Source organism: Pteronotus mesoamericanus, unplaced genomic scaffold (genome assembly GCF_021234165.1).
Source record: "Pteronotus mesoamericanus isolate MK-2021 breed Mesoamerican mustached bat unplaced genomic scaffold, CSHL_Meso_final contig_202, whole genome shotgun sequence".
Taxonomy (NCBI): domain Eukaryota; kingdom Metazoa; phylum Chordata; class Mammalia; order Chiroptera; family Mormoopidae; genus Pteronotus; species Pteronotus mesoamericanus.
Window position 1 is genome coordinate 7908264 of NW_026555086.1, and position 25638 is coordinate 7933901.

Below are 25638 nucleotides of genomic sequence, written 5' to 3' on the forward strand. Positions count from 1 at the left end.
CCCACCGCCTGTACTATGCTTTCAGGCCCGCCTGGCCGCCCTCTGCAGCCAGGTAGGCCCACTGCTTGAAATCAACACACACACAATAAATAACATCTCCTATTGGTTCTGTTTCTCTGGTAGGACCCTGACCGGGGACAGGGCCCATGGTTCTCTCTGTGTCCCCTGAGCAAAGCCATCTCACCTCCACCAGAGTGAGGCCCAGTCTAAACCCTCAGCCCAGAGAGGCTGAGCCACGGCCGAGGCTGGGATGGGGGCCGCACCCAGGCCATAGCCCCTCCCCAGTGCCCTGTGCCCTAGGGGACCAGAACACCACTACGGTGAGCCAGACAGCCTTCCGGCCAGACAGCTCCCCAGATATCAAGGGCCATGACGACCTTTGGCCAAGTCCAGTACATGCTGCACAAGTGAGTCAGGCCAAGGGTGTGGATAGCCCAGGGGTTGGGGGAAGCACCCGGAGGCTTGGCCCCAGCCCCGAGAAAAGCAGGGCAGCCCAGAGAGCCCAGGCCTGGCCACCTGACTTGGCACCAGGGGCAGAAGGCTGATACTGCTGCGCCCCACCAGCCATGCTTCTTCGATCTACCCCGCAACCCCGCCGGCAGTGCCTCTGTGGGCATTTACTGAAGTGTATCAACTTCTCCAATCAGCCCCAGTGAGAGTCAGGCCTTAGAAGAACCCTTTCCCACTGTCCCAGGCAGATGGGGGTCTTGCTTGGGACAAAGGCAGGATCGAGAGTTCTCTTGGCAAAATGGATCTCCTGACTGGACGCGGGCAGAGGGCGTGCTAAGGGCCAGGCACTATTATAAACAACGTGTCACTATATATTCACCACACCCCCTTAACATCCCTGCTTGTAGAACAAGGACACTGGAGTGCAGAGAGGTTAAGCGGGCTGGAGGTCACACAGCGAGGAAGGCGCAGGTTCACACCCAGGTCATAGCACAAAGCTTGGCTCCTGGAATGAGCCTGCCTTTTGGGCTCTTCAGGCTGCACCGGAGCCTGGGTTCATGTCTGAGTATCTGCACGATACCCCAGGGGTTTGGAAGACAGTTTAGGGACCTTATATTTGTCTTAAAACCAGCCTCCTTCTCCCCAACCCTCCCCTCCCCTGCCACAACTGGCTCAACACAACTGAATCCTGCTTCACCCAGGTAACCAGGTACTAGAGTGGGTATAACATTTTATGGCCACTAGAGGGCGCCAGTTATTCTAGAATGCTGCTTTACCTCCTGTGGAAGAACCTCCTGCTCCCAGGGGTTTCCCGCAGGTCCAGCAGGGGGTGTCCCGGGTTCAGCGGGGCTGCCACAGCCCCTCATTCTCTGTGTGACCTTGGGCTTTTAGTTTCCACCTCTGTAAAATAAGGATAAAGCCATCCTAGACCTATATCACAGAGGTAAGAGATGGCAAGTTGCTTGAAGTTGAAAGAGATATCCTTAAAAAATCTTCAATAATTCTCTAAGGCCAGATGGTCATGTAATAGGTTTAATTAACATATAACTTATCCAAAACAGACATGGTGGGAGTAGAAATAAAGTATTATTGGCCATGATTGGTAATCGGTGAAGCTGAGTAATGGCTACAGTGAGAATTCTTCACACTAGTCTCTCGAAAAGGAGAACAGAATTGACCAGCACAGAAAGGGAGGGAAAGGTACATCTGGGTTCTTGTTGCTGGGGACAGTCTGTCACAGTGCTTGTGACAACACAAGATCTGGGGTGGGACAGACCGGGATCAAGTCCCGGCTCTGTGGCGGCCTTTCAAACCTCGTGAGTGCTCTGAGCCATCCCCACCTCTGTTCAGCGGGCGCAACCACAGCAACCCCGCCACAGGGCAGTTGTGGGGATCAGACTAGGAAACGCGCACAAACTCCCAGCGCAGCCTGGCACGTGGCAGCTGCTCTTACTGTGCCGCACCCTGCCGTCCGAGGCTGTTTCCTGAGCGTGCCTGTGGCCCACCAGTCCCCTGCCTCCCTGCCTCCAGCCTCTGTCCTCTGGTCCTGGCTTCCCGGGGCCCCTGCTGAGACTCGCCTCAGACCGTGCCCCTGCGGCACAGATCCTCCCTCATGCCCTCGCCTGGGGCCCAAGTCCTGATGGCTCAGCTGCATTCAGGGCCTGGGGAGCCTGTCCGGCCTGTCTGGCCTGGCTGAGCCCACCCCCCTGAGGGGCAGAGCCTCCCACGGAGGCTCCTCCAACCTGCCGCACACCCTCTGTCCAGTATGGCCAACGCCTCCAGTGGCCTCAGATCCCCACACAGCTGAATACATGTTCTTCTCCCTCTGGGGAGGCAGGGAAGCCTGACTCCAGGCTCTGGGGCCAGCAGAGAGCGAGGGCTGGGCCAAAGGAGGCTCCACCGGGGAGGTGCAGGGGTGAGGGAGCCCAGAGTTGGCCAAGCCCCTGGCTGGCCCGGGCACCCCCTGGGGCTGAGGCCGCCCTATTGTCGTGCTGGGGGACTCTGAAAACTAAGACCCTGGCAGTGTGAACACTGATGTCCCCAACTGCTACCTGAGTTTCCAGGGGACTGTAAGTACACCATCACTGTGGCCCCCTTTTCTCCTTGTGCCCCAAGCTATTAGCTGAGCCCCAGGAGTTCTCTCTGCCTCTCCCCAACAGGGCATGCCTGGGGGCGGCCAAGCCCTGGGGCGTGGGGACGGGGTGTCCATGCTCCGCTGACCCCACCCCTTTGCCCTGAAGGCTGGGAAAAGTCATCACTAACAGCTACTGAGCAGTTGCTACGCGAGGAGCACTTGCCCAAGCCCTCTGCTTGAATTCACATATTTAATCCTCACAGCCCAACCCTAGGAGGTAGATTTTGTTATTGTGCCCATTCTCACACCTGGGCAAACTGAAACATGGAGAGGTCACACAGGAAAGAAGAATTCCTGGCATCCCAGGCACCACGCTGGTCGGTGATTAAAATTCCTAGCCAAGCTAAGTAACTTGCTGGGGACACGTAGCTCGCCACAGACAGATTCCTTGGTGGTCGCGGCCTCTGCCTGCTCTGCCCATTGGCAGGATGTCTACCAGCCTCTCCTGGGTGCACAGTTCCACTAAGGATCCATGATCCTCCACCTGCAAAAGACCCTCGCCCTTTTCTGGGTGAGCCTCCTCCAGCTATCTGCTCAACCCACTTCCCCACCCACGGTGAGGATGTCTTCAAGGCCTTCTCTCCCATCCTCAAAATTCCAGCTGCCCCCTCCTGTCGATCTCCCACCTCTCCCTGACCCACAGCCTTGCACCCTACTTCCCAGAGAGCCGGCCAGTGCCATCAGCAGAACCCCTCCCTCCTCTTCCTGCTCCCAGTCCTGACACACCCACCTTCCCGTTGTCTGTCTCCTGTTCTAACAGAGGATGGTCCTTCTTCCCTTGTGAATTGCAGACCTATCCTTTCTAAATGCCTGTGGATTCAGCTCTGCCAATGTCTCCCTCCTTCCAGGTCCGCAGCTTAGAATCGTAGGCATACCCTTAGCCTGCTCTTCTCCCTCAGCCCCATACCAAGCCCTGTCTATTTTATGTCCTCAATATTTCTTGAGTGAGCACATTTTCTGTCTCTCCATCTCCGTCCTAGGCCAGGCTATCATTATCTCTTGGGGGTACCCATCTACAACTTCCTAGTGGGTCTCCTTGCACTTGGACATCCCCTACAATCTGTTCCCCAGAGTAGCCTCAAGAAGCAAATCTGATCGTCCATGTGTCTGCTTAAAACTGATCAAGGGGAAAAACAGTCAGAATAAAGGCAAATTTCTCTGACATGAGCCCCAGGGTCCTGCATTTTCCGATCCCTGTCTACCTCTCAATCTACTTGTTTTGGACCCAGCATAATCGTTCAGTTTAAAGAGTTTGATCTCTCTCACCAGCTCTGCAAATCCCCCAGTCCTCTCTCCATTAATTGCCCCTCCTCTATCTTTGCAATTCTTAACTATTTGAATTTCCATTAGAGCTATGTTGGGCCTCCCCATCCTACCTTCCATGTCTCCTAGCTGCTTTGTCATGGTTGTTGGGGTGGTTGGTGAGGTAGGCTGTGAAAGAATTCACAAAGAGAAGAAAGTGCAGGGCGTAAAAGCTTTCATTTTCATTTTCCAAGGGAGGGAAAGGGCTAGGTGGCGAGATCCACAGGGGCACCAGCCCTGGTGGGTCGGGGCTTGGCGCTTTTATTACATGATTGGGTGGCTGTAGAGCAGAATGTTGCAGTTGGTCTTGTCCAGGCTGCAACTTGTTTCAATGTTATCTTTGGGCACAGGGTCTGGGCTGGGTCACTGTGCTGTGGTATGTTCTGTTTTGTGAGTTTCTGGAGCCTCTGCGCCTTCAGGGAGCTTCCAAGAATTTTCTAGTCCTGAGGACAAGGCTCATAAAACAGTTAGGATCAGTCATTCTCTAAGGGGTCCAGCAGCTCTGGCAAAGAGGGTCTGAGAAGGGGGGTTTTGTCCTACTAATAGTTTCTACCTCTTTATGTCTTGGCTAAATTCTGGATAATCCCTTCAACTATCTCTTTGAATCCACCCATGCTTTTTACTCATTCACTGAATTTTTCATTTTAATATCAACAACTTTTCTAGAAAGTCTATTGTTTCTTTTCAAATCTAACCAATTTCCCCCACCCCACCCACCCGCGGAATCCAATGATTTCATTATGACTCGATTTCTTTAATCATTGAAAAATCAGTTCCTGCCCTGGCTGGTACGGCTCAGCAGATTCGGTGCTGGCTTACAAACCCAGGGGTTGCCGGTTCAATTCCCAGTCAAGGCACATGCCTCGGATGTGGGCCGGGTCCCCAGTGCGGGGCACGCGAGAGGCAACCACACATTGATGTTTATCTCCCTCTTTCTCCCTCCTTTCCCCTCTCTCTAAAAATAAATAAACAAAATCTTTAAAAAAAAAAACAATTCCTTTGCTGTTTCTTATAGGTTGTTCTCTCCTACCAGACCCTTGGGGTGCTTGTCCTCTTATTGGGTATGTTTGCCAGATCTCTCGCACGGTGGCTCTGTGGTCTGCTTTTTGGTTACTTGGGAGCTTATCTTCAGGGGCATTTGCTTTTGCTGTGGACAGACTCTGCTTTCTGGATCCCCTCCATTTCCTTAGAGGATGGTTTTGCACTTGCTCCCGCCAGCAGCCCCAGTGGTTACACCTCGTGCTAGTCTGAACGCACATGTTAGGTAACCTCCGCACAGGAAGCCGTGCACCACGCTAACAGTGCGTGCACATGCTCCTGAGTTGCCTGTGCAAGGGCTTGGTTTTCATTTGTTACCTCCCTGGCAACAGTCCTTGTGACTTCCTTTGGTGGGTAAACTGTGGTGTCTCTTTAACTGAGGGGAGATATTTTAATCCCAACTCCTCCTCTCAGTTCTTCCATTGTGAGGACGCACTAACCCCAGGCCAGTGTGGTTTGATCGCACATCCTGGGCCTTGTCTCTCAGGACCGCTGTGCTGTACTGACAGTTTGGGTTCTTAGTTCCCTTTTTATCTCTAATATCTGGGATTGTCCCTTTCTCTTGTTTGAGCTCAGCGGTGTGTTAAATAAAGCCTTGCATTTTAAAGCAGCCATTGGGCCAATCATGTGATGGGGAGAGGTGTCCCTGAGCCAGTCCTAGCAGTCTGCGGAGTGGGGGTCCTGCTGAGCAGCCCAGGCCACCTGCGGTCACACTCCCCACCCCCTGGCTGCCTGACCCTTCCCTGGACCACCCCTGCTCCCTCCACAGGGCCTCTGCCTTCCCCTGTCTGGTTCCCCCTCACTCTCAGGGGGAGCCTGCCTCCTCTTCCCCCAGCTAGGTGAGGTCCCCTCTCAAGGGTTCCCCAGCCACAGCCTGGTGCATCGCTCCTTTAGAGTACTTCTCAGGGGCCCTCGCTGGTGTGGCTCAGTGGATTGAGCTCAGGCCTGAAGTGAGGGTTTGTCGGTTTGATTCCTGGCCACGGCACATGTCTGGGTTGCAAGCCAGGTCCCCCAGTTGGCGGTGATCGAAAGACAACCTATTGATGCTCATCTCCCTCTTTTTCTCCCTCCCTTCCCCTCTCTTTAAAAGTAAATTAATAAATAAATCTTTAAGAAAATAAATAAATAAGGTACTCCTCAGTTGACATTTTGCATCTAGTTCTGGGATTATCTGGTAAACATCGAGCTTCCTAAAGGTAGAGACAATGTCTATTTGGCTCTCCGCTCTGCTCCCCTCCCCGCCCAGGGCTGAAGCCTGCCGGTGTTCCATGACTACCCCTCTGTCAGAGGGTCTGCAGCGTCTTTGGGAGCCTTGTTGCGAGGCAGGTCCTGATCTAAGCTCTTTGTCTGATTAACCTTCAGCATAACACTACCAGGTAGGTACTGTTTTTATCTTTGTTTTGCAGATGAAGGAGGTGAGGCACAGAAGGCTCAGCTACCCTGAGCGGTGGGCCGGGTAAGGGATTGCTTCACTGTCACATGAAAAAACCAAGGGCCAGAGAGGGCAAGATTCACGCCAAGGTCACAGGAAAGTCAGTGGGAGGGTGGGACCTGGGGCTTGAGCCTCAGAGCTGCTTCCTCTCCTCCCAGCCCTGGGAATCCTGAATCAGCCTCGTCCCTCCAGTCTCCAGAGGCGATGGCCACAGCTGTTCTGAAGGGTCCTTGTCCTGGCCAGGGGACCCCCTCCCCTCCTGCCGTGTCTCCCACAGTGGTTTCTTGGCTTCCTCACCAACCAGACCCGAGGACAGTGTCCATGGTCTCAAGGGGCCTAAGGTCTCCTGTCAGGACAAGGCTGCCACGGCCCCTTCTTCCCTGATGACATGGGTGAAAGCGACTTCACTTTGGAGGGTGTCCCCGGGAGCTGCGTGGGGACCTTCGCAGGGGGCGGACTTGTCCACAGGGTGGGGGCCTGTCCTCCGCAGGAGGAGAGGCTCCCTGTGCTAGCACGGAGGCCACAAGCCAGGGAGGGAGGTTGCAGTAAGGCTATAAAAGGGCAGTTGGACTAGTGGCCATTCAGGACGGCTACTGACCCCCTCCTGGGAGCGCCATCTCCCCTTCTTCTTGCCCCTCCCATCCCCTTCCTTCCTGGTCTTCCTCCTTTCTGCCTGTTCCCCCTGTCCCACTCGGGCAAGTTCCTGCACCTTTCTCTTCTTGGGCTCTGAGCATTTTGCAGATTGCTTATCTGCGAATTGGGGTAATACCTGCACTTGTATTTTAGGGTTAGTTTGAGGATTAAATGGGAAGAATTAGTAGACCGTGTGTGGCAGTCAGAAGGCTAAGAGCTCAGTTAATAAGACCCATTATTGTCCCCTCCCGTCATTGCAGAGAGTGCTGCAGGACAGGACACAGGACTCCTGGGTCCTCCGTTTCCTCCTCCCGCACAGCCAGCACATCCTCTTTCCCATCCTGTCCCACGTGCCCTTTCTCTCCGGGGAGGCGGGAGACTTGAACTGAGCCTGGTCCTCGGCAGCACCCTGACCCCGCCCCACATGCGCGCCCCGGGTGAGCCAACCCTTAACCCCTAACCTTAATTTCGCATCCACGAAGGGGGCCTGCGCCCGGCCGCGTCCCTTGGGGCTGTCTCTGGGTCCGGCAAAAGTCGCCAAACCCCGGAGAACTCCGAGGCTCCGGCCAGCGCCCGGATCCCCGCCCCCGACTGGCACCTCGAATCCACGTGATTTCCCGGCAGCAGCCGCCGGCTCCCGGCGCAGGGCTGGCGGGCTGCTGGCCCGCGCTGCTTTCAGTTTCGTGCAGAGCGCGGCGCAGCAAGGCGAGCGGTGGGTGAGTACCGGCCGAGGCCACCGAGCGCAGCTGGCGCCGCGCGCCGCGACGGGGATGCGCGTTTCTGGGAGCGGGAAGGCGCGGGTGGGCGCGGGTGGCTGGGGTGCGAATGCGGAACCGAGTGGGGAGAGGGCGTGCCAGGGGGCTCTGGAGCGCGAGGTCCCGGTGGCCATCGGGTGTCATGGCAAGGTGGGTGGCCCAGTGCACACCGACCGGACTGGCAGCACAGACGGGACGGACGGGAGGGACCATGGACGCGGACTGCCAGGACTGCCGGGACTGCCGGACAGACACACGAAAGGGACAGGACGGATGGACTGAGGACCATGTAGGCAGAGTGGAATCCTGCGACCAGGGCAGGGCGCCACCTGCTACCCTCCAGAGTTTGGGGGATGAGCTGCGATCCGCGGAGGAAAGCGGTCGAGATCATCCGGGCTGCGAGCCGGCTCCCAGCCGTGCCTCCCCACCCTCAGGCGCTCCTGTCAGCCGCCGGAGCTTCGACTTCTAATTGATTTCTAAAGAATTACAGAAGTAGCACTGTTCATTAGGCACCATGCGGACTTTTCAGTTTAAACACCTTTTGAAAACCAATTATGGACTATTCCAAACATATGCGAAAGTAGGAGGACTAGAATCACATAGCTTGTCCACGTTCCTTGCCACCACATCTCAGTTTTAACCAAATGGCAGGCAGATAGCATCTCAACCGAAATATTTCAGAATGTATAGCAGATGAGTCATTTTAAAAACAAAACCATCAGCATACTTTAAATATTTTAACAGTAAGTTCTTAATGTCAGACTGTCCAGACTATTTCTAATGAATATTCAAACCTCATAAGTAATAGGTGAGTTCATGCGTATCATTTCGTTACTTGCTTTTTGCATTTCCAAGCACACATGTTGTTTTAGCCATTTTTCTCTCTTGGGAGGCCAGGACCTGGAATTTGCTGGGGTGGTCATTGTGGAGGTTTGGGAGAGGTCCCCTACCTTCAGCACCATTTGCGTTTATTTATAAGTTGGGGTTCTTAGGTTTCTTCTTTGAATGGTTGGGGGTTCTGCGGTCTTAAATGGCTATTTGAAAACCAGCACTTCCCAGTCTCACCAATCCGGGCGTGGTAGGAAGTACGCTGTCCTGCATGGCAGCCTCCTCATTCTCTCCAAGAAGCAATAAGCCCAGAAAAGCACTAGGCTCAGTCTCTGCTGGAGAACAGAGGGGAGGTAAAGCTGGTGGCGTCAAGGTACACCTAGGTTCCCCATCCAGTGTGTCTTCCCCAAACCTTACTGGCCTCCTGGCCAGTGATTATGCCTCGTCTCCAAACATGGCACCAGCTTGACCGGTGCCTGGCACGGCAGGCGGACAGAGAGGGCTCTCAGCCCTTGTATTTGCTGGGTGACCGTGGCCGAACTGCCGGCGCGCCGCAGAGATGTGCTGGTCTGGTCCCAGACCGCCGCAGTAAAGCAAATGTCTCAATAAGGCGAGTCACACACGTTTTTTCATTTTCCAGGGCCTATAAAAGTTATGTTTACACTATATGGTAGCCTATGAAATGTACAATAGAATTATGTCTTAAAAAAACAATGTACATACCTTAATTAAAAAATACTTGAGCCCTGACAGGCGTGGTTGGGCATCGTCCCACAAGGCAGGAGCATTGCCGGTTTGGTTTCCAGGTGGGATGCGTGCCAGGGTTATGGGTTTGGTCCCCGGGAGGTGGCTGATCAGTGTTTCTCTGGTGTGTTGATGTTTTTCTCCCCGTCTCTTTCTCTCTCCCTTCCCCTCTCTCTAAAAATAAATAAATAAAAATCTTGTTAAAAAAATATTTGAGCCCTGACCTGTATGGCTCAGTCGTTTGGAGTGTCGTCCCATAAACCAAATGGTGGCAGGTTTGATTCCCAGTCAAGGCACAGGCCTAGGTTGTAAGACAGAGACACGCAGGGTGCATAGGAGAGGCAACCGATGCAGTTTCTTTCATCAATGTTTCTTTCCTTCATCCTTCCCTCCCTTCCCTTCTCTCCAAAATCAGTGAGCATGTCCTCAGGTGAGAATTAAAACACAAAAACAAAAAAAAACTTGATGGCTAAAAATGCCAGCCCCCTTCTGAGCCCTTGGCCAGTCGTAGTCTTTTTGCGGGCGGAGGGGCTTGCCTCAGTGTTGAGGACAATGCCCTATCAGTGAAGCACGATAGAAAATGAAGCGCGATAGAAAATGAAGCGCAATAAGACGAGGTATGCCTGTCTTTCATCGCTCAGAACCTCACTTTCTCATCTGTAAAATGGGGATTGAACAATACATCCCTCAGAGTGTTTTGTGGGTTGGATGAGATGAACATGAGGTATGTCCAGCACATGGTCAACCTTAAGTACCGCATGAGCACAGTGGGTCCTTGATGGAGGCAGACAAGCAGAAGGGCAAGTTCTTGGTAAGTTTTACAACCTTCTGAGCCTGTTTCCCAGTCAGGTATAGAGGTGGCTGGGCGGGTGCAGGGCCAGGTCAGCCTTCTCGCACCCCAGCACGCATCACCCGCCCCCCTCTCCGCCCCTCTGAGGAGAAAGCTCAGCAGAACTTCTTGGTAGGCCTCTTCCCGTCTGCTGTGGATTAAATTTGTGTCTCTGTAAAAGATATGTTGAAGTCCTAGCCCCTGGAACCTCAGAATGTGGCTTTATTTGGAAATAGGGTCAGAGCAGATGATTAGTGAAGATGAGATCATACTAGAGTAGGTAGGTGGGCCCTTAAATCCAGTATGACTGGTGTCCATACAAGGGAAGCGGGTGAACAGAAAGACAGAGACCCGCAGGGAAGGTGCCATGTGACTCCAGGGGCAGAGGTGGGAAGGATGTGTCTGCAAGCCAAGAACTACAAGAATTGTTGGCAACCGTGAGATGCAGGTAGAGGTCAGGGAGGGTCCTTCCCCAGAGCCTTCAGAGGGACCAGAGCCTTGCCAACGCCGTCATTCAGACTTCTAGCCAGCCTCCAGACCACGAGGGAATAAGTGTCTGTCTTTTATTGCACCCAGTTTTATGGTCCTTTGTTACAGCTGCAGTAAAGCTGAGCCACTGGCTAACCTGCCCAGACTCTCTCCTCTGTCTCCGGCCCAGAGCTGTCCTACCCACTAAACAAATGAACACAAGTGCCAACACTTGGTAAAAACTTCTTGTAGGGTTCTGAGGAAGTGAACTAATGGTTTCCTTTGTCAGATTTATTTTTTGAGTGTTAGCTGGTTGGTAACCCAAACTTTACCTTGGTTGAAACTCCGTCTGCAAGATATCAGGGTAAGAAATGTTCAGACCTGGAGACATTTTTATGAGTTTGTTTGAGACAAACTGACAACAGTTCCTGGAAGCAAAATCTCAATGAATTGAGAAAATGTTCCAAAGGAGGCATTTGGCAGCTTATTTTATACGCTATAATCAAAGGAGCAGATGTAAAGAGGGTTCCATGACATCCACTTGTGGCAGATTAGGGAGGGGGGAGAAAGCAAAGGAGGAAATCTCTGGGACTGAATAACAAGTAAAACAGAGGGACACAGCCCTCTTTTACATTCGTGGGTACAAGATAGTTAATATTAATATATATAGTACATAGCCCCGGTTGGTGTGGCTCAGTTGGTTGGAGTGTCCTCCCATAGACCAAAAGTTGTCGGGTTCGATTCCCAGTCAGGACACATAACCAGGTTGCGGGTTTGATCTCCGTTTGGGGCACGTACAAGAAAGCAACAGATTAATATTTCGTGCGTGCTCGCTCTCTCTCTCTCCCCAAAAAGCAATGTAAGAAATGTCCTTGGGTGAGGATAAAAATTTATATATGATTTTATATATGTCTTTAAGGAGAGCATACAGGAGTAGATCTGCAAGGTCCAAGGGAATATGCAGTTTGAACTTTGATAAATACAGCAATTTAGCCTCTTTAAGGGTCCTACTAATTTTTCCCCCCACACCCTTCCCAACAACCTTTTTGCATTATCAAATTTTTCCATATTTGTAGACTGGGAAATGAATAATGGTGTCGATTTTTCCTGTTTCTTTTATCATGAATGATGTTGAGAGTCTTTCAAAATATTTAAGGGCCAGTCGTATTTCCTTTTCCATAAACTGTTCATATCCTTTGCCCACTTGTCCATTGGGCGGTTGCTCTTTTCCCTATTGAGCTGTGAAAGCACTTTACATATTAAGAAATTAGCTCTTTGTCTGCAATATAAGCACACTGTCATTTTAAGTGTCTGCTTTGTTGTCTGTAGAATGAGCCACATCCATCTTTGTTAAACATTTAGGCAGGGCCTTGTTTTTCCTATTTTATATAAAGAACAAGATGGGACATTTTACTTCCCTCTCTCAGGAATTGCTCTCAGGGAAGGAAGTATTTTCAGGAAGAGACTTTGATAGGATCAGGGTGGTGTGGCCTGGGTGCAAAGTGCTCAGCAGGGACCAGGATTTTTAGGGGGACGACGACTCTGCAATGAACATGTATGTGGGGTGGGGTGGGGTGCTGTATTTGCTCCTAAAAGGAAGGGAGTGGGGGAGACGTGGGGAGAGGCTAGGCCACACAGGGAGAAGACCCCCCAAAACTTCTTGGTAGTAGGATGGCCGAAGGGCATTTTCAGTCCAGCAAGACCCACTGCTCCATGTGAAACAGGTACTGACAACAGACTCCCACTCGGGCTCGGCCCAGCAGCCACGAACCTGCTCTGCTCGCTTCTGCTCAGTTTCTTCCCTCTGTGACAGGCACCTGCAACAGCTGGGAGCATGACAAAGTCCCCACCCCCTGAAGCTGATGTGACAATAGGAGCACGCAATAAACAAGCACACAGAGATACATGGTAAGCCTCAGGTGGTGGGGACCGAGCCGGAAGCCAGAGAGGGGACAGACGGAGGGAGACCTCAGGCTTGGCCTTCCATTGGGAAAATGGAGGGCTGTGCGGCAGGAGCTGTGAACCATGACGTCTGGGGAAAGAAGGAGCCAGGCAGAGACAATGGGGAGAAAAGAGGAAGCGGGGCAGGGGAGGAAGCAGGAGAGGGAGGTGAGGACCTGGTTACTTCCTGTGAGTGAGTGGTTGGCTTGTAATCTAACAAAAGGCTGGACCTGTCAGAGGAGAGGTACCTTGGCACCCCCTCAGGCGCCCCCTGCGGGGAGATCTGTCCTGGGGTCACAGGATTTCAGGTGGCTCAGCATCTGGGTCAGGAGAGGAAGGGCCGCCCTGTGGGTGTCCGCCGTGGTGAACGTCCTCCTAGCTAGAGCTTTGCTGCCGTTCTGGATGGCTTCCTTCAGCCAGGTTCTCAAAGTGGACTTCTGAAGGGATAGGTGGACATTATTGTTATTCCTCTGTTGTTGTAAAATACACACAATGGACCATTTCCTGTCCTAACCACTTTTAAGTGTGCAAGTCAGGGGTACGACAGACACCCACACTGTGGGGAAACCATCACCACTGTAGCTCCTTTCATTCTGTAAAACAAGAACTCGATGTGAGTATTCTGATTATTCCCCCTGCTTTCCTCTCTCAGCCCCTGGTAACCACAATTCTGCTGTTTCTATGAATTTGACTACTTTAAGCTTCTTATAGAACTGCAATCATGCAGCATTAGTCTTCTTGTGACTGGCTTATTTCATTTAGTGTAATGTCCTCAAGGTTCATCCATGTGGTAGCACGTGTCCAAATCTCCTTCCTTTTTAAGGCTGAAAAAATGCCCGTTTTATGTATGTACTGCCTTTGGTTATCCATTCACTCGATAGACACTTGCATTGTCTCCACGTTTTACCCATTGTGAAGAATGAAGCTATACACGTGGCTGCATACATAATCTCTTTATGACCTGCTTTCAGCTCTTTGGGGTATATACCCAGCAGTGGAATTGCTGGATCAAATACTTATTTTTAATTTTTTGAGGCAACCATACTGTTTGCCACAGCAGCTGCCCCATTTTACATTCCCACCAACAGTGCACAAGGGTTCTAGTTTCTCCACATTCTCACGAACAGTTGTTTTCTGTTTTTTGTTTTTATAACAGCCATGCTAATCGATGTGAGGTGGTATCTTATTGTAGTTTCTGATTTGTATTTTCCTGGTGATTAGTGATATTGAGCATCTTTTTATGTATTTATTGACCATTCATATAACTCCTTTGGAGAAATGTCTGTTCAAGTCCTTTGCCCATTTTTGAATCGGCCTGCTTGTTACTTTGTTGTTGACTTTTAGGGGTCCTCTATATATTTTGGATGTTAATCCCTTATCAAATATTTATTTTGCAAGTATTTTCTCCCATTCTGTGGGTTGCCTTTTTACTCTATACATCGTGTCTTTCGATGTACGAATGTATACGTTTTCATGAAGTCTAATTTGTCTATTTATTTCGGTTGTCTGCCTGGGCCACTGGTGTCATTGCTAGGAAATCACTGCTTTCCTAGCAAAGCTTTCCTTCTGTGTTTGCTTCTGAGAGTTTTATTGTTTCAGGTCTTACATTAAGATTCTTGATCCATTTTGAGTTTGTTTTTGTGTGTGGTACTAGGGTTTCACTTCATTTTTCTGCACGTGGGTATCCAGTTTTCCCAGGACCATTTGTTGAAAAGACTGATATTTCTCCATTGAATGATCTTGACACACTTTCAAAACTCACTTATATGTATATGTGAGAGTTTATTTCTGGACTCTCTGTTCTATTCCATTGGTCTATATGTCTGTCTATATGCTAATACAATACTGTTTTGAATTTGTATTCTGTTACTTTGGTGAATTTGTTTATTAGTTCTAAGAGGGTTTTTTGTGTGTGTGTGTGTGTGTAGTCTTTAGGGTTTTCTACATATAAGATCACATCATCTGCAAATGGATAATTTTACTTTTCTCTTTCCAATTTGGAGGCCTTTTATTTCATTTTCTTGTGTGCTGCTTTGGCTGGAACTTCCAGTACTATGTTTAGGACAAGTGGTGAAAGTAAACACCCTTGCCTCATTACTGATCTTAGAGGAAAAGCTTCCAGTTTCTCACCATTGAGTAGTTTGCTGTGGGTTTTTCATATGTGACTTTTCTCGTGCAGAAATAATTTCTATTTCTAGTAGGTTGAATGCTTTTTATTGTGCAAGTGTGTTGACTTTTGTCAAATGTTTTTTCTGCATCAACTGAAATGCCTGTGTAGAATTGTCCCTTCATTTTGTTGATGTGATTGATCACATTGACCATTTTCTGTATGTTGCACCATCTTTGCATTCCAGGAGTAAATCCCACTTAGTCATGCTATATAATTTTTTTAATAGGATGCTGATTTCATTATACTAGTATTTTGTTGAGGATTGTTTCATCAGTAATCATAAAGGACAGTGGTCTGTAGTTCTCTTTTCTTGTGGTGTCTTTGTCTGGCTTTGGTGTCAGGGTAGTGTTGGCCTTCCAGAATGAGTTAGGAAGTGTCCCTCCTCTTCAATTTAGGACAATTTAAGAAGGATTGGTATTAGTTCTGTTTTAAATGTTTGGTGGAATTTATCAGTGAAACGACCTCGTGTAGCACTTTTTGTTGTTGTTGGGAGCTTTTTTGTTGATGATTCATCTACTTACTAGTAATTGGTCCATTGAGATTTTCTTCTTCTTTGTGATATGGTGTTCATAGGTTTTTTGTTTCTAGGATTTTGTCCATTTCACCTAGGTTATTCAGTTCCGTGTAATCCTTTTTATTTCTGTAGTTGATGGTAATGTTCCCACTTTTATTTTTGAGTTTAGTAATTTGAGTTTTCTATCTTTTCTCTAAGTTCATCTAGCTAAAATTTTGTCAATTTTGTTGATGTTTTGAAGAACTAGCTTTTGGTTTCATTGATTTTTTTTTTTTACTAATTTTATATTCTCCATTTCATTTATCTCTAATCTTAATTTTCCTTCCTTCTGTTAGCTTTGGGTTTCGTCTGTTCTTCTTTTTTAGTTCCTTAAGTTGTCAAGTTAGGTTGTTGATTTGTTTTTTAATGAAAGTGTTTATAGCTATAAATTTTCCTGTATTTTTGTTTTTTTAATAAATTAGGTTTGCCAGGCCTTTTTTAGATTTTGTTTACTTATTGGAGAGACGGGGGAAGGACAGAGAAAGAGAGGTAGAGAAACCTCAATGTGCAAGAGATACATCCATCAGTTGGCTCTTGCATGCTCCCAGCAAGGGACCTGGCCTGCATCCCAGGCATGTGCCCTGCCTGAGAATTGAACCAGTGACCTTCCAATTCGCAGACTAGCACTCAGTCCACTGAGCCACATCAGCCAGGGCTAAATTTTCCTGTCTTTTAATGTAAACATATATAGCTATCCATTTTCTCTTTTGCATTTTTTTTCATTGTGTCCCATAAGTTTTGGTGTGTTTTTTTGTTTTCATTCTTCTCTAAGTATTATCTATTTTTCCTTGTGATTCTTGTCTTTGATCTCTTGGTTGTTTAAAAGCATATTCCTTAATTTCTACAATTTTGTGAATTTTCCAGTTTTTATAAAGATTTTATTTATTTATTTTCAGAGAGAGAGAGGAAAGGAGGGAGAAAAACATCACTGTGTGTCTGCCTCTCACACCCACCTCCCACCAGGTACCAGGCCTGCAACCCAGGCATGGGCCCTGACTGGGAATTGAACCCATGACCCTTTGGTTCACAAGCCAGCACTCAATCCACTGAGCCACAATGGCCAAGGTTCCAGTTTTTTGTTTTTTGTTTTATGTTATTAATTTCTACCTTTATCCCATTGTGGTCAGAGAAGATACTTTGTATCATAACTATTTTTTAAAATCTATTGAGACTTAATCCATGGCTTAAAATATGGTTGGTCTGTTTTAGAAAATGTCCCATGTGCACTTGAGAAGAATGTGTCTGCTGTTGTTGGATGAAATATTCTGTATATGTCTTTGGGATCTAATTGGTTTATTCTGTTGTGTCCTCTTATTTCCTCACTTATCTTCTGTTTTGTTGTTCATCCATTATTGTGAGGTGGTATTGAAGTCTCCAACTATTATTGTAAAACACTGTTTTTCCCTTCAATGTTGTTATTTTTGTCTGTCATTAGACTTGTAAATGTTTACACTTGGCATATCTTCTTGCTGTATCGAAACTTCTATTAATATATAATATCCTTTGTCTTTTAAACTTTTTTTATATTTAGAATGTATTTTGTCTGATATTAGTATAGCCACTTCTCTGCTCTTTTGGCTGTTATTTGCATGGAATATCTTTTTCCATCCTTTTCAACCTGTTTTTGTCTTTAAATCTCACGTGAGTTTCTTGTAGATAGGATAGAGTTGGATTATGTGTTTTTATTTATTCTGCCAATCTGAAAGTTGAATCCATTTAAATTTAAAGTAATTACTGATAAGGAGGGACTTCTGTCATTTTGCCATTTATTTTCTATATGCCCTGTAGCGTTTTGACCCCATTTTTTTCATTTCTGTCTTTTTGTGTTTAGTTAACTTTTTGTAGTGAAATGTTTAAGTTCCTTCTTAATCTTCTTTTGTGTATACTCTGTCGCTCTTTTCTTTGTGGTTGCCATGGGGATCACATTTAACATCCTAAAGCCATAGCATTCTACTTTGAATTTACAGCAGCTTAACTTCAACAACATACAAAAACTCCTCCTTTACAGCTCCATCTCCGCCCCTTTCAGCGGCTGATGTCACAGAATTACATCTTTCTATATAAAGTGCTCAAAACATAAAGTAACAGTTGCTTTAAATGCAATAGTGACTCCTAATTTATTAAAAAAGCAAGATTTCTAATTACAAGCCAAAGTTGCAGTGATACTAGCTTCTATGCTAATAATTGTTTTTCTTTACACACATCAGTCTCTTAAATCCTGTAGAAAACAAAAAGTACGGTTACAAACCATCGTTCCAATATTACTGGCTTTTATAATGGCCTGTGTATGTACCTTTACGGAGGGAGATCTTTATTTTTCCATGTGGCTTCGAGGTACTGTCCAGTGTCCCTTCATTTCACCCTGCCACCCGGGAGCGTTGCGTGCAGGGCGGGTGTGGCGGGCACGGACTCCCCTCAGCTTTTATCTACCTGAGAGCGTCTTGATTTCTCCCTCACTTTTGAAGGGCAGTTTTGTCAATATACGATTCTATGTTGACGATTTATTTTTCTTTTAGCACTTTTAATTTACTGGCCCACTGCCTCCGGGCCTCCCAAGTTTCCGATGAGAAATCTGCAGATAATCTTATCGAGAATCCATTATGTGAGGATTTCTCTTACTGCTTTCAGGACCCGCTCTTTGTCTTTGCCTTTTGAAAGTTTGCTTATAATATGCTTTGGTGTGAGTCCCTTTGAGTTCTTCATACTTGGGGTTTGTCGAGCTTCTTAGATGTTTCTATGCATCTCTTGCAACAAATTTGAGAAGCTTTCAGTCATTATTCTTTCAAGTGTTCTCTCTGTCCCTTTCTCTGTGTCCTCCCGGTCTCCCACGATGCATATATCGATCCATTTAATCCTTTTCCATAGGTCCCTTAGGCTCTGTTCGCTGGTCTTCAGTCTTTTCCTTTGTGTTCTTCAGCCTCAATAATTTCCATTGTCCTATCTTCAGTTTCCCTGATTCTTTCTTCCACCTGCTCAAATCTGTACTTGAATCTCTCTTGTAAAGTTTTCATTTCAACCATTGTACCTTGCAGCCCCAGGATTTCCTTAGGGATTTTTGGTTTTTTAGGTTTTCTACCTCTTTACCAATATGTCCATTTTGGTCCACATTATTTTCTTGACTTTTTCCACATCTTCCTTTAGTTTTTTGAGCATTTTTAAGACAGTTATTTTAAAGTCCTTGTCTACTATATTGGCCACTGTCTTTTTCAGAGACACATTCTACTGAATTATTTTTTTTTCCTTTGAATGGGCTATACTTTTCCACTTCTTTGTATGCCTTGTAATATTTTGTTGTTGTTGTTGAACCCTGGACATTTGAATTTAATAATTTGGTAACCCTGGAAATCTGATTCTCTCACTTCCTCAGGGTTGCTGCTTTTTTTTTATTGTTTTAGTTTCTTTTTTATATTGTTGTGGATTGTACCTCTGCCAAGGATCAGCCTGAGGTGTAAATTTAAGGTCTCCTTATGCCTTTCCTGAGCCTTTTTGAGGGTAGGTCCAGTTGCTTTCTAATTTTTGCCATACATGCAGTTGTTTTTGAGTGTCCTAGTCTTTAATGTCTGGCTCCTGGGAAGGAAAAGTGAAGAACGAAGGGAGGAATGGGGCGGTCACAGGCCCTTTTAGTTTCCTGGAAGTCACTTTAGTGGAGGGGGAGGGGCGTGCCACAGCGGAGGTAGGCACAGCAACAATGACATCCTGTCTCTCTGTCTGCTCCTCTGAGAACACAAGCAGCAATCAGCCACCAGAGCACAAGTCTCCAATACTTGGAAGCCAGGATCCTTTGTCCCCATACTAGCTGCTCCAAGCTGTGCACAAGCCATTTCTGAACACCTGCCCAGCTTCCTGGCTTGTGGGTAAAGGGCAGGGCATACGTAACTGCTACCGTACTAAGAACGAAAGTGACTGAAATGAATCACAGTTTATAGTCAAAGCCTTTTCATGGAAATGGAAAACCTTCAACAAGCAGTTCCAAAGCAATTATACCAGAGAGATTCTGCCAGTGACATAACTCTTTAAATGGGGAGGTAAATTCCTAGTAGTTTCTACTCCTCCATCTTCCCTGAATCCCCTCCTGGACATTTATTTTTAAAGTGTTTGAGACCATGTTGTTAAATTAATCTCTTAGAACACTGCCCAGATGTAGCGGCTGCAGGCAGCTGGGAACGTCCCGATTCCCCCTCACCCATCTCCTGGGGGAAGGGGTGGAGCCTGCTGCAGCCCCGTCCCCAAAACCCCCATCAACCCTTGGCCTTGGCTGCTCCTTCTGCCCCTCGTGGTGAAACGGAGGGAGCATTCAGACCTCAGGAAGCTGGTACTCTGAGGCGTTCGGATCACATCACGGCGTCTCATTAGATGAGAGAAATAGCTTGTTATTATGTGTGTTTCTGAAGAGTCTTATGGACAGTACTCAGTGAAGTTGAATGATAGAGATAGTCCATTGTCTCTTTTCAGTTCTGTTTAATTCTTCCTGGTTAGTCAAGGAGAAAGTGCCAGTGTCTCGGATGCCTCTCACACTCTTGGTCTCTGTTTCGACCAAGCTTGGGAGGCCAAGCTTCCGGCCAGATCCCCAGGAAGGGGCAATGCCCATTTCCAGCTCAGCGGCATTGCTTCGTTTTATTTTCCTTGGGTTTCTTTTCGGAGTTACCTTACACTCATGGTGGGTGATACTTTAGAAAATAATGTTAAAGGTGAAAGGGCTGTTAGAAAAATTTTAAGAAAGTGATATTCTGATTCTCAGATAAGGCAAAAATATTTTCAGACATGGGTACGAAGTCTAGGAAATTATACACCTCCCCCTAAAGGGTGAGATTGTAAGAAAACTTCGTGTTACATGTTTCTGCAATGTTTAGAATTTTTCAGATGAGTCAAGGTTATATTTTATAAGCAGAGAAATAATAAACATCTATGGCGATGTTCATTCACTTTGGAAAGAAGACCATTTGTTGACCGTGGTATGGTGCTTCAGGTAGGGATTTCAACTCGGGCTTCAGCCTAGGGCTGGAATCCATGCTTTGCTTGACTTCTCAGAGCCCATTTATTCCTCTGTAAAAGGGAGGAAACACCTGCCTTGGAAGGTTCTTTATGGCCCCCTGAGGGAAGGTGGGTGGAACGCTGGGCCAGATGCCTGGCCTGTGCTGATAACCATGTTCACCCACGGTGCTGTGCGTGCAGTAGGTGTTAATGTTTCCAGTTCTTACTGGGACCCTGTGAAGTAGGTACAGAATCATCACCCGCACTTGCAGACTAGGAGACTGTGGTACAGAGAGGTTAAGACACTTGGCTGAGGTTGCACAGCATTAACTGTTGAATCAGGATTTGAACCCCAGCCTCCTGACCCCAACGGCTCTTCTATCAGCTCCACAGATCCCCAAGAGGTAGACTTGCTTGACATACAAGTAAACCGTGGCTCAGAGAGGGCAGGGACTTGCCTGGTGTTGCCCAGCAAGTCAGTTTGGGGCAGTGGGACTCAAGAAACCAGGCTCCAACCTACCTGTGACCTGAACCTTGTCTCCCCCAAACCTCTGTCCCGTCCATGTCTGATGTGTCTGGACACTGTCGGCTGTCACTGGAGGGGTGGCACAAGTGGTCCGCCCCAGAAGCATTATCCCTCTTCTAAACTTCAGAGGGCCCAGCCTTCTGGTCATTGATCTTCTGTCTTCTTTCACTTAAAAAAAAGTATCCATTTTGAACCACACAAGTCAAATATGACTACCACATTTTGCCATGTATAATGCGCTCCATGTATAATGCGCACCCATGTTTTTGGCCCAAACTTGCAGAGGGAAAAAAGAAAACCTTTCTTTTTAATTTTTTAATTCAAATTTTTATTTGTTTTTATTTAGAAACAAAGCTGATTATCATATTCCAGGGTATTATTTTGCACACAGACATTGTCATTGCTTTCTAAAGTTACACTTTTAATGCATAAGCATAAATAAAAGAATTAAAAAACATTTATATAGATAAAAAATTAGTACTACCTCTCTATAATGTGTGTCCTTATTTTTCCCTCAAAAATTGGGGCAAAAAAGTACGTGTTATACATGGCAAAATATGATAAATCCCCTTGCAAAAAGCTAAACGCTGTATATATTTACACGGTTAAACTCTCCGTTTCTCACAGCCCCCTACCTCAGGTTCCTTTCTCGGTTAGAGTAACCAGTTTGATGCATCGCCTTCCAGAACTTCAGGCCTTTCCGTAATGAAAATAATACTCATACGAGGCTTCCTCACTGCCAGCCCTTTTGTGAGCACTTTACACTCAAGTCCCACCACAGCCTTGTGAGGTAGATGCTCACAAGAGTTATGACCCTCCTTTTACAGATGAGACTATTGAGGCCCAGAGAGGCGCATGGCCTTCCTGAAGCCACATAGCCTGTGGATGGGGAAAGGTCAGTCCCAAACCTAGACAGCCTCGCTCTTCTAAGCCATAAAAACAGTTTGTGATAGACCTGTGGGAAGAAATAGGGAGTTGGGTTTTTGTTTACATGTAGTTTGAAGACCGATGATGTGGTGTGCATATCGTTATGCAACGCAACGCGTCTTGTTTACTCATGAGGAACTAGCTGTGTTAACACAATCAATGGCTTCATGCCCATCATGCAATGGTGCAGTTGCAGCAGACTGCGTGGGGGTACGGTTCAAACACTGCAGCAGGACTTCCTTATCCAGGGCTTGGTGTGGCTCTCTGTGGAGGAGTTTGTGGAGTCAAAGAGCAGCCCACCTTACGTGTTAGAAGTTACTGCTAATTGGCCCTTCAAAGTGGGCGGAGCAAGTGCCAGGCCGTGCGTGCACCTGAACTCCAGGATCCAGCTCTCCCGTACACGTCGGGGCCCTTCTTCCACCACCTGCCCACCCATCTGTCATCCCCATGAACTGCAAAGCCAGCATGAGAATCCCCCGTGTTTCCTCAGCTACACAGGAGACGAAGAGGTGGTTTCCAGCCGTTAGCTTCACTTTCGGTTTTGGTGGGCGTGGGCGTCCTGAGCCTGGACCTTTGTTTGAGGGCTTGGCAGGCCCATAGAGATGGGGTGCAGGTGCCAAGGAAGAGGCCAGAAGAAGAGGTGGCCTGGAAACTCGCAAAGGGGACGGGTGAGCGTTAGTCATTGGGAAACACCATCAAGGCCTCTTCTAAACGTGGCCTTCCCGCCTGTGGCCTCTCAGAGGAAAAGAGTCGCTTGGCTCCGGTTTACAGGAGAGGCAGGGGTCCGGGGGGCACAAGCGCAGTGGACCCAGTTCCTCAGAGTCGCCTGGGGAGCTTCCAAAAGCACTGATGCCTGTGTTCCACACTCGGGGGCTGTGCTGGGATTGGGTCGGGGTGGCCCATTGGAATATTTTGTAGGGGTGTGCCTCAGCCTCTACTCCTCAGTCCCGGTTCCAAAGTGCAGATCCCCACAGCGGCCTTTGGAGGCCCAGGACCGCGCCTTGTGCTGGGTGGGAGTCTTATCGTGGGGGCCTCGCCAGGAGTCACTTCCTATGGATGCTGGGACCAAACTGCCAGGGCCAAGCAGGAGAGGCAAGGCAACCTGCTGGCCACCTACTGTCCTAGCCAGGCCAGGGCTGGCTCCAGGACCCTGACCCCAGAAGAGGGTGTATCTGGAAACCCTGGAGGGTCCTTGTGTGGAAAGTCTAGGCCTTTCCAGCAGGGAGGTGGCTGTGTGAAAGGAGAGATGGAGCGAGGAGGACTAGGACCCAGCTTCCCAGCTTCCAGAGACAAGGAAATAGAGGCCATAGCAGATTCAGAATAGGGCCCACCCAGGCCTGAGGCCCAGAGCACTCTCTCCAAAGCACCATCTGCCCCGAGATGGCTTCGAGGTGAGATGTTTGTTCAGCTCCCAGCTCTGCAACTCTCAGGCTGGTGACGTCGGCAGGTCCCCTGAATGCTGGGAGCCTTGCTTTCTGCGTCAGTAAAACACTATGACCATGCATTTCAAGTCCTGCAGGACCCTGTCATTGTGAAGGACAGTCGCCCTTTATGTCATCATCCCTTGTGGATATGTGTGGTGTCAAGGACCCCTCTTGCCTGCTCTGTCAGCTTTTATGGGTGAAGGAGGAGATGGTTGCTAGCGTCTCCCTGAAGTGGTTCCCCCGGGGCCCCATGAAAGAAGCTGGATTCTACTGTGGGGCTGCAGCGAGCCCCCGGAGAGAGCCTGCTGAGTCAGCTTGGCCCTGGCTTTGCTTCTGATTGGCTGAGATTGCCAGAAAGGCCTTCCCTTCTCACAGCCTCAGTTGCCCCACCTGGAAAATGGACCTGGCATGGACCCCACAGTCAGGACCCTTCTGGTTCTGTCCCCATTTGCATCAAGTCTCCATCACCCTGCAAAGCCCGTGATCGGCGACCCCTGGGGACGGCAGGGACCCTGGCCTGTCTGTGGGTGGCCCCAGCAGGGCTCAGTGTGGAAGAACCCGAGGGGACGCGAGGGCTCTGTGGGCGCTGGGCCACCCCGGGTTCCCAGGCCCGACCTGCTCACTTGGTCTGAGAAACCAACTTCATTGGCACTGTCTCTGTTTTCAGAAATATTTCCGTCCAAATGTCTGTTGTATCTGTGAGGTGGCTTTCTTATAATCCCCACTAGCAACCACATCCTTCCCGGCCCTGAGGTTAGCACTCATGGCCTCCTTATTTCTGTCCCTCTTTCCCAATGCCCATCCTCCGTTGCTCTCATCTGTCCTTGCTTCTGTCGCTCTGGCCCAGGAGCCAGCGGCAGAACTCGGGGTTTGCCGTGGGGACAGGGCTTCTGGCCTTCCACGGGCTCTTTCCTCAGCCTGACACCCCCAGACCCTTACCCAGAGCAGGTAAGGCAGGGGGTGCACCCTTGTAGAAATGAAGAAACAGGTCCCAACAAGCCTGGGGACCTGTTAGTACCTGTTTCTCCTTACGGCAAAGCCTCATGTGGGCTCCCCCTTAATCCAAGCCTGGAGAGTCAAGAAGAGGAGAGAGCCAAAGGAACAGAAGAGCCAGAAGCCTGTGACTCATGTTGTAGTCTCTCCTTCATCCCTCTCTTTCTTCCATGTACCCCGTGCGAGGGGCAGGGTGCCTTTGGAAACAATGAGGCCATTGGTGAGAATCCCTATCAGGCACGGAGCTTTTGTCCTGTGCCAGCCCCGTCAGGGCTTGGCCTCCTCATCTCCCAACAACCTTGCCACCTAGATGTTATTATTACCCCCACGGCAGACCCGCTAAGTGCTCCCTCTCGCCTCTGCTAGATCCCCCACAATCGGCAGCGCCCCATCCCCCATCTGCTGTAGGTGTAGACAGTAGTGGCTGCCCCTTCCCCAGAGCGTTGCCCTTGGCTGGCAGTCATTGCCTCTGGCACCCTTCCCTCCTCCACCCACTGGGCAACTCCCATAGCCAGTGACTGGCAGAGAGGAGGGGTATCCTCCCAGCCTCCTTGCTGCTTGGCAGGACAAACTCTTAAGTGAGAGAGACAAGGCCACTACCTGGCCACCTGCTGTCCTAGCCAGACCAGGACTGGCCCTAACGGACCCCGGATCCTGAGGAAGGTGCGTCTGGAAACCCTAGGGTCCTCGGGTAGAAAGCCCTTTGGTTCACACTGCAGGTCTCCCCAAGGGTCAGGCTGAAGCTGGACTGTTCCTGAAACCACATCCTTGCTTAGCTTCTTCCTCCACCCTGTCCTGCCCCCCGTACCCCTCAACAAATAACTTTTATAGACCCATCTGTCCTGGGCTCCGCTTCTAGAAGCCTGACCTAGGACATCCCCATTCTATAGATGAGGATGCTGAGGTACCAAGGGGTGAAGTAACCTGGTCAAAGTTCCATAGCTGGTAAGCAGGAGAGACTCAGGCCCCGGGCCCCGGGGCCAAGGGGTCTGCTGTCATCCAGCATCAGACGCTGCCCCTGCCCTCTCGGTGTCCCCAGCCTGCGGAGGGGAGGTGGCCTGCCCAGAGGAAGTGACAAAGCAGAATAGCAAGACTTGCAGCGGAAGAGAAAGGAGAGAGCACTAAGGAGTGAAGCCCCACTGCAGTTGGGAGGGCAGCCGGGACGCCTTCCCTGAGAAGGGAGACGCAGCTGGGCCTGGGCAGGAGGAGGAGGACCTTGCAAGGTGGGACGAAAAGGGAAGGGCGTTTGAGGCAGAGGAAGGCCGATGTGCAAAGTGGGGTGTTGGGAAAGAGGACCGGGGGACCGGAAGTGGGGCTGTGAGTGCAGTCCAGAGTGTGTGAGGGCCGGTGGGGGCCGGGGACCAGGCGGCAGGACCATTTTTACATGCATCCTTTGAACCTCTCTCGGACACCTGCTTTGTGGAATTCATACGAATGTGGCGCGACTTCCCCTTGGAGGTGGTGGGAAGTTGAGAAAAGGTATAGAGAGAAAGGAGGTGAGACCAGAGCAGAGTCTTAGA

General features: G+C 49.0%; 1 protein-coding gene across 1 annotated transcript in view; it reads left to right on the forward strand.

The window, feature by feature from the left end:
- The first annotated feature begins 7642 nt into the window (after window positions 1-7642).
- Window positions 7643-25638, forward strand: part of NLRC5 (NLR family CARD domain containing 5) — a 77141-nt gene continuing 59145 nt past the window's right edge. The window contains exon 1 of the mRNA XM_054570261.1: window positions 7643-7705. The gene's annotated coding sequence lies outside the window, so the exon portion shown is untranslated. The remainder of the gene's footprint in view (window positions 7706-25638) is intronic.